At 34.7% G+C, this 8,790-nt stretch overlaps 1 long non-coding RNA gene across 1 annotated transcript in view; it reads right to left on the bottom strand.

Annotated features, from left to right (window-relative positions):
* Nucleotides 1–889: 889 nt before the first annotated feature.
* The window catches only part of LOC114579255, a 17,088-nt gene continuing 9,187 nt past the window's right edge, over nt 890–8,790 (bottom strand). The window contains exon 2 of the long non-coding RNA XR_003700164.1: nt 890–1,243. This is a non-coding gene — a long non-coding RNA (uncharacterized LOC114579255). The remainder of the gene's footprint in view (nt 1,244–8,790) is intronic.

The raw sequence follows: 8,790 nt of genomic DNA, 5'->3' as shown, positions 1-8,790 counted from the left end.
GTTTCAAGTTTCATGTCAATCAGAGATATACCTTAGCTCCTAGAATTTCTTTAAGTTTGCTAGACGGATCCTTAATTATTGTACTTAAGATGTCGCTAGGTTAAGTAGGTTTAAATCAGGTGTCAAAGACTAACCCTTGGGGTTACATAAAGAGAAATGCAACAAAACATAGCACACCATGTCCTTAGAACTATGAGGGCCTAAGCTAAGCTCTCGTGCATCCTAAACATGCAAAAGAAGACTAAATAATAATTTAACGAAATTAATAATATGATTAGTAAATGATTGAAGTCCAATCATCCACTAATCTTCCCCCCATAAATGTTATTCGCATACATAACCTATGTTTATAATTCCATTAGGATCTCTCAAAATTAAGGGATTTAATGTATATAATTTTAAAATACTTTAAAATACATATATACTTAAATATAAACAAATATGTTTAAAAATAAAATAATTAATATATATATATATATATATATATATGAGAGTTTTATAATTAAAAAAATAATTTTGAATTTAATTAATTATTAATTAAATGTTTAATCATTTAATTAATTAAAAGAAAATACTAAAAATAATAATTATTAAACATAATTTTAAAATTAAACAACTGAAAATAATCTTTGATTTTTAATATATAAATATACCCCCAAGCTACTGTAGAAGACTCTGATGTAATGTTCACAAGCAAAATGCTAAAGGACTACATCAAATACAAGCTCCCACGGACTACTGTTAGAGACCCGTATACATGCTATAAGTTATCTACAACCAAATAACATATAAGATGCATAATAAATGCAAATGATATATGCCCTTGGAGGAGGCCCCTTATACATGCTAAATGTCACCTATGAGCAAAGTGCCAAAGAATCATTACAAATATGGATGCCAATGAGTTACTATAAGAAACTTGTTGTACAAATAACAGGCTATATATAGAAAATGCAAGAGAACTATAGTGAATGCAGTTATCTATCAGTAAAAGTGGGAGATTCGTTAGTGCGCTATAATCTACCTATAGAAAGAGACAAGTTGTGCACGATAGTCTACCTATACAAAGCAATAAAAAACTCAATTCATAAGCTCCTATGCTACTCCATTAGATCTACAACACACATATAAGTAGATAGAAGGTGTCTACAAGCTTCAACTCCACGCCACCGGATCTGTAACACTCATACAAGAAGATAGAAGGTGTCTACAAGCTGCAACACCACACCATCGGATCTGCAACCTGTTTACAAGCAAACAGAAGGCTTGTAAGAGATTATAAATAGAACAGTGAATTTAAATGCCAGTTACCTGGACAACTGAAGTATCCAAAAATTCCTCCAACACATGTAATGTAATATGTTTGCACTTAGGTACACAAAAGGACGTGTGTACTCATAAACCTACATAGGCCCCAACAAGTGTGTTACGGGAATACACTTAACGTCTAGGGATGTTGCACGGGTCAAAAAATGAACGTAGTTTGAGCCTGATCTTTCTATATGGATAAAAAGGAGTCAATACGGCTCAAATTATCAAACAGATATACGGTCAATGTGTCGACCAGAATATTTGTTTTATACATTCATATAAGGCTTTCAAGGCCTATAACAAAAGATATTCATGAACAAAAATATAAGGCCATGGGGACCCAATCCTCTATCGACCAATAGAAAGAGTCGATAAGGTCCAATCAATGAAATTTCCAAATGACCTCAAAACAACCCGATGATGGCTGCATTGATAGAAGATCTCAACTAGAGGGTTAATTTTAAATATATCAAAATTTCCACAAAATTAAAAATTTTTCAAGTGACCCTAGTCACCCTGATGATGGCCGTGTTGATAGAAAATTTCAACGGGAGGGGTTCCCATATGTTTTCAAATACCTTAAAACTTCTAGAAAATACAAGTAAATGCAATGACTCCGTAAACACCCCGATGATGGCCATGTTGAATGTAAATCTCAATCAGAGGGGGTCAATTCCAAATATTTCAAATACCTCTCAAACGAACACAAAACCTCAAAAATCCAAAATCCCAAAAATCCAAAGATGTTTAAAATTAAAATTACCTATCAAATCACTTAAATCAAAATATATCCATGCTCCGCAATAGTTTATCGGAGTGGACAAATTAAAATTTACTTCAGCATATATAGAACTAGTGCGTAGTCAAAAATATCATTATGATCAATTCTCAAATAATCTCATGTCAGTAAGGAAGTGGTACGTGTCCTCTGACTGCCACTTTTAACACTAAATGGCACTACATTATAAACAGTTATAACCCAGGGCCCTCTGAACTGAGTGATTTTGCTGCAAAATGACACTGCTAAATTACAGTTATGGCCATAGCCAATATGTTCCTTAGTGACATTAAATCCTTGAGATATGAATCAATAAGATATAATCGATAGGGCATAAAGCCCTCTATTATCTAAGATGGATTCAGATTTATCTCCTTAGACAAACATCCATTTCAAGTCTACAAGGTAACCTTAGATGAAGCAACCCATAGTTGTCGACAATGATCCTTCTGTCAGGTTGGATCGACTACCTCCTCCAACTAAGTAGACCATGGACCACGATGGCCTAGGACGACGAAATCATGGGATCTTCATCGGGTCCATCATCCATTTCCCCACTATCCGCTTTAAGTGCAAGATGGTTAAATTTCTATTTTAAATATCAAATTCTCAAATCCAAGCCCATGCTCCTACTGTATGCTAGATAACACGTATTTCAACGTATCTGATTGATGACTACCCTTAATCGAAAGTTCTTTCTGGTTATCGAGAAGGGTGATTAACTATAGGGGCTTGCGCCTATAGGAAACCCAAACTCGGATCATAAAGTCCTTTCAAAATGAGGAAGAAATCTCTAGGTAGTGTCTTATCTACAAAGTCATCTGTCTTCTCAAACTTTAACCCAAAACTTAATCCATTAAAACTCCCCCAAAGAAAAGTAGTGTGGGTGGCGGGGACAAATTTTTGGAGCCCATAGTTTGTTTACTTTCCTAAAGAAGTCATATCACACATTCCTATACATTTATTTATTGTACAGCCCACCTTACTTTTTTAGCTTGCATATACTTGCATTAGTTCAATCTAAGCCAAATTTCCATTTTTATTTTATGAAGTGTAAATATAAGTTGTAAAATTGTATTACTTAGATGCATTTGAACCCTTGACATATTTTAAATTTCTAATTTAAATTCTAAACATAAACCACTTATTCTATTTAAATAATAGTCATCTATGCTACATGCATTAGACCTGAAAAGCATGGTTTTAAAATTGTGTGCTTATGTGGTTAGTTGATAATTCACTCCAAGAAGACAAGTCCAAATTTGCATCCACTTCTCGTTCTTCCTTTTGGAAGAATTATCACGATCTTCTAATAAATCATAAACTTAAACATAAATTTGATCACGATCTAAATAGGTAAAGCCAAACTAGTATAGGTTAGAGTATTTATGGGTTAACCTAAAACCTCAAGAACTCTCTAACTTTCATCTGTTGATTTGTAAAAAATTGTTCAAATTTAAAACCTTTCCATATTAATAGTTAATTTTTTATGTAAGTAACTATAAAAGCTTGCATTTATAGGAGACCTAAAATCCGATTAAAAAAAAAAACAAACTCTACTTTAGCTTTGCTAGGGCAAATAAAGAATCTCTTAAGGTAGATAATGTCTTATACATTTGCTAATTTTATTTTCAAAATGATAGGTGAATGTCATGTTTATCTCTTGAGATATATATTATTCTTTATGTTGAGTTTGAACATGAAAATAAATTATATTTTTTTTTATTTTTGAATCGATAAACAAATATTAATCTGTCTTTCGAGATAGTATGTTGTTAACTATGAAGATTTGATAGAGAAACATAGGGCAAAATCATTGGCATAATGAATTCTATCCAAAAAAATTTCTAGCGACTCTGCTGGATAATCTTACTCCAATTATTAAGAACCAACAGGCATTATACAAATGGGAAACATTTTAAGCAAGCACATAGATTTTTAAATTGCAACACTTTCAGTCATGGTTCTCCAAAACCAAGTCTTGTTACTTTACCCAGTTCATTATGAAACTTCAACAGCACAAGCAATTTAAACTTTAGAATTTGTTTTATTTATTAAAAATTTCCATTTTTACACATCATCAATCATAATACTTCTTGGGTATGAGATGATTTCCTTTATAATTTACTAACTCGTAGGATACTCCTTGATAGACTGTCTCCACCACAAACGAATCTTCTCACATTGGTTCAAATTTTTATCTTCAAACTTTCTATGGACCAAAATGGGTCTTCGTAGAACCACGAATAAGTCTCCTGCTTGAAAGATAATTGGTCATGTGCTTGAATCATATGCACTTTATATAACTCGAGATTATGTTGAGCTTGCAACTGCTTTTCTTCTAAACCATAGAGCTCTTTTAATCGAAGTCTGACATTTTGTCCTGAAGTTATTTTATAGTTCATTGTGATACGCTGAGAAGGCAGTTGTACCTCCAAAGGGAGAAGAACCTCAGTTCCAAAGACACGGCGTAGACTGATTAGTAGTTTCATATGTCGTTTGATATGACAACAAAACTTCTCCTAACTTTCACATCGTTGATGCTTTATTATCATCTAAGATTTTTTTTTTAGAATTTACACTTATTGAAGGCCCCACCCAATCCATTTGTCTGGGGATAAAAGATAGTTCAAAATCTCCGATGACGTATGACGAAGTTATTTATTTTGGCGCTTAAGGCATCAAAAAAATTTGTGGGCATCTTTCATCAGGAAAATATAAATTCTCCTATCATTTATATATAGCAACATTAGATTGGACTCATGTTATTTTACCAGATTCACGACTTTAACTAAGATAGACTTTCTGATACTTCTTTTGGATTGTCATTGCAACTCTACAATGAATTTGAGGAAAGATTTGTTGATGGGCATTTGACGTTGTTGAGATAACTCAGCCTGTTTGAACTGGAAGAGATTCTCCATTCTCATTCAATTCTTCTGTGATAATTAGAGTTCTGACATGAAATCACCAAGCCTAACAGGTTGCCTTATGGGCTGATAATAATCACTCAGATTATCTATAACCCTTTGGTTTGCAATATTCTTCACCTTAGTTTCTCGATAAGATTCTTTTGAGCGAATTCAACATCATCTTGTCAAATTTAGATGAGCTAGCTTTGCTAGGATGCCCACTTGCTTGATGTCAAGATATAGATGCACTTGGAGCTGGAAACCCTTTTAATTCAAGTACTGGTTTAGTTGAAGATTTCCACTTCACATCAGAAACTCCTTCAAGCTGCTTCAACATTTTCACCTTCTTAGAAACCCAAGTCACCTATTGCTCATCCTAAATTGAGTTTTTCTTTGTTTTTCCTTTAATTGAGGGTACACAATAGGATATAGCCACCCGTGTTGATACCCTTCCAGGATGAACTAAGATAATATTTGATAATGTGAACTCTTTTTAAGTAGTTCCTTATAATCAATTTTTAATATAGCAATCTTTAATCGGATGGTTGATCACCTATGATATAGGGAAAAATTAGGATTATTAGTTTGATGGAGTGTGTCAAGCCTCTTACACTCTAGTAACTAAAGACCTGCTTTAAGGGAAATGAGGATTATGGAGGAGCTTGGAAGGGTGCATGATATGTTTTTAGAGAGAGAAAGTGGTGGATTGTGAGGTTTGTGGGTGGTGTGGATTTATTGGTGCAGAAGAAGACTTTCTCTATCTATTTAGAGAAAGAAAGAGAACGGGAGAGAGATAAGCTTGATATTACGATTAGAGTAAGACTTAGTTAAGATTTAATTTAAATCCTATTTTGACAGTAAAAAAAAACTAAATCCTATAAACCTTGAATCTTTTTCCTATTCTACCTTAAATCTCTATTATTAGATAGCCAACATGACAGCTTTAATCCTTCAGAGCCTTAGCTTTCATTTCTTCATTCATCATTTTTTTTTTTTTGGCTAAACATTCAAAGTCAAACTGATAAATTAAACAAGAACTACAGAACTTTAACATTTCCTTTCAGATCAATTTTAATATAAATATATATTGCAAAAGAAACCAAACGACAATTTTAAAACTTAACAGAAAGTAAAATCTAATTTCTTAATCATCAATTTATTTTTTTTTATTTACCTTGCATACATAATAGCAGGTAAAGTAAAGGAATATGTTGATAATGGAGAAGAAGATGAGGTAGTGGTGGATGTTGATGGAGGGGAATGCGAAGCAGATGAAGGTTGAGGAAAGTGTGAGGTATTAAATTCACTTACAGGTTATTGGACTTATAAGGCAAATGAGTTGGAGGATTTTTTTTTTTTTATGAAGTGCTTTAATACATGGGCTTTTGAGGAGAAGCATTTGACAGGTCTTCTGAATTAAGGTTAATTTAATGAAGGAGAATCTAAAGGCAATACGAAGTACTGGCTGGCCTGAAGGACTTTTGTGAGAATCTAGCAAGTTGCCAGATGGTGTATATGGGTTCAGAGGGCGATGAAGTTAACGATTCAATGATTTAGAGGTAATCCAGTTGACGTCAAGGCTAATGGAGTGCTGTCAGCAAGGCTCAGGTGAAGCCACCATATTTGGTTGAGATTTGGATTCCGGGAGAAACAATGAATGCCTGGTTGATATTGGAGATGGCAAGACGAAATTGGCTGATTATGTGAAATCCCCAAGTAAAAAGAAGCTGAACTTTTAAATATTTGGAATTTCATTTAAGAAACTCCACAATTAAGCGTGCTCGTCTCAGAAAAATCTCAGGATGAGTGATCTCCTGGAAAGTTACACCAACGTGAAAAAACCGTGAGGCCCTTAAGTCAAATAATGCCCTTAAGGCAAAAAGGGCAATATCTTGATAGTTAAGAGTTTGGATCGTTACAAATGATATCAGAGCAATACACCAGTCAAAAGATGGGAACTAAGTGTCATACAATATAAAGTGCTACACCATGGGAGCCACTCCTTAAACCATGTATGGGATAATGCTACGTGGCAGAAGTCACCACTTGAACTTGTAGGGGCCACCTCTAGAATCACATATGTCTAGTGGATGATTATGGGATAAAGATACTGACGAGGACATCAGATACTTACGTGGGGGGGATTGTGAAATCCCTTAAGTAAAAAAAAAAAAATTAACTCGAAAATATCGAGATGCCTTTCGGTGTAATTGTTAGAATTTCACTTAAGAAAGTCCACAGTAAAACATTCTTGGAAAAATCCTGTGATGGGTTACCCCCTGGAAAGTTACACCAACATGACAAAACAATGAGGTCCTTAGGCCAAAGTGAACAATTTTTTTATAGTTAAGAGTTTGGACTATTACAGATTAAATTAACATAAGGTATCTAGGCTTATGCTAGGAAGCAGTGTGCTACGAGAAAAGATCAAAGGCAAAAGGAAACAATGCAGGGGGATCTAACAGGAGGGAGCCGATCCATAGCAATGTCGAGGAGGTTCAAAGCTCGGTTGTTGTATATGAATAGGTTTGAAAGAGAATGAGTATAGTGGGCAAAGGAATTAGTTAGCCAATTAAGTTGGGTTGGTTGGCATTGGGGATTCAGCTGGTGGGTAGATAGAGGTGCGAGGTGGAGAAGTACCAGCGTGCGAATATAGGAGTAATGCCGGTAACGGTTTGGATGGTTGGGTCACACGGGAGCATATGGCTGTTGAACGGTCAGGTGACAGCTGGCCGACTGTTGGACTAGGTGACGTCGAACAAGGGAGTATGTGGAGATGGTGATAGGGACGATGGGTAGAGCTTTGCATAAGAGGAGAGGGAGTTCGATTTGGGAAAATGTAGGTGGCGACTGTAGTTTTAGGTTGCATTAAATCATAAATGAGTGGTGTTGAGATTGGGTTATAGGCCAGTTAGTCGACTGAAGAAAAATCCTCTTGATCTAGCCCGTGCTCAAATCCTCTAATATGCCAAAAAAAAAAAAGAGTAGTGTTAGGGCTAGAATAGGTTGAGGTTATGTTTATTTTCTCTTTTTTTCCCTTCCCCACTACAATAATCAAGATTTAGGGATTGTTTGGTTGCCAGAAAAAGAAATACAACAACAACAAACCTAAGACTCTAAAGTTGACTTTCATAATTCAAGTTTACCGTCAACTCACTCACTAGTCTTATCAACAAGGAGAATATCATCAGCAAAAAACATACACCAAGGTACATGCTCTTGTAAATGTCTAGTGAGAACATCCATGACCAAAACTAAAAAGACATGGGCTTAAGGCTGATCCTTGATGTAGTCCAATCGAAATAGGAAAATATTTTGTCAAAACCACCTTGTGTTTGAACATAAGCTTATGTGATGCCCCAAGATCAAACTTGGAAAGAATGTCAATCAATTGCTCAAACAATTTACCAGAGTTATCCAAAACCTTCAATTAAGCAGTCTATCAAACATCTATGAAATTTAAAACATCAATATACAAGTCGATTCATCTCAAAAATCATGTACAATACTCAGGAACTAAACTATAATCACCAGTACTGAAATCTATCCTGAGTACAAAAGAATCAAAATCAATCAAAAGACAAAAACCTGAAGATCTGGATCAATTCCTATCTTCTGCTCCCTTGCCCTGACCTGAAAATATCAACCACATAATGAGCTTTACAAAGCCCAGCAGGTCACCTAATACCTATAACTGAGATCAAAGCACGGCTATGCTATCAATATGCATGTCAGTCAATCAAATCATATCAGTCAATGGTCAATGAATCTATGCAATACGGAAATCCA

The sequence above is a fragment of the Dendrobium catenatum genome, unplaced genomic scaffold, assembly GCF_001605985.2.
Source record: "Dendrobium catenatum unplaced genomic scaffold, ASM160598v2 fragScaff_scaffold_249, whole genome shotgun sequence".
Classification (NCBI taxonomy): domain Eukaryota; kingdom Viridiplantae; phylum Streptophyta; class Magnoliopsida; order Asparagales; family Orchidaceae; genus Dendrobium; species Dendrobium catenatum.
This window is presented reverse-complemented; position numbering and strand designations above follow the sequence as displayed.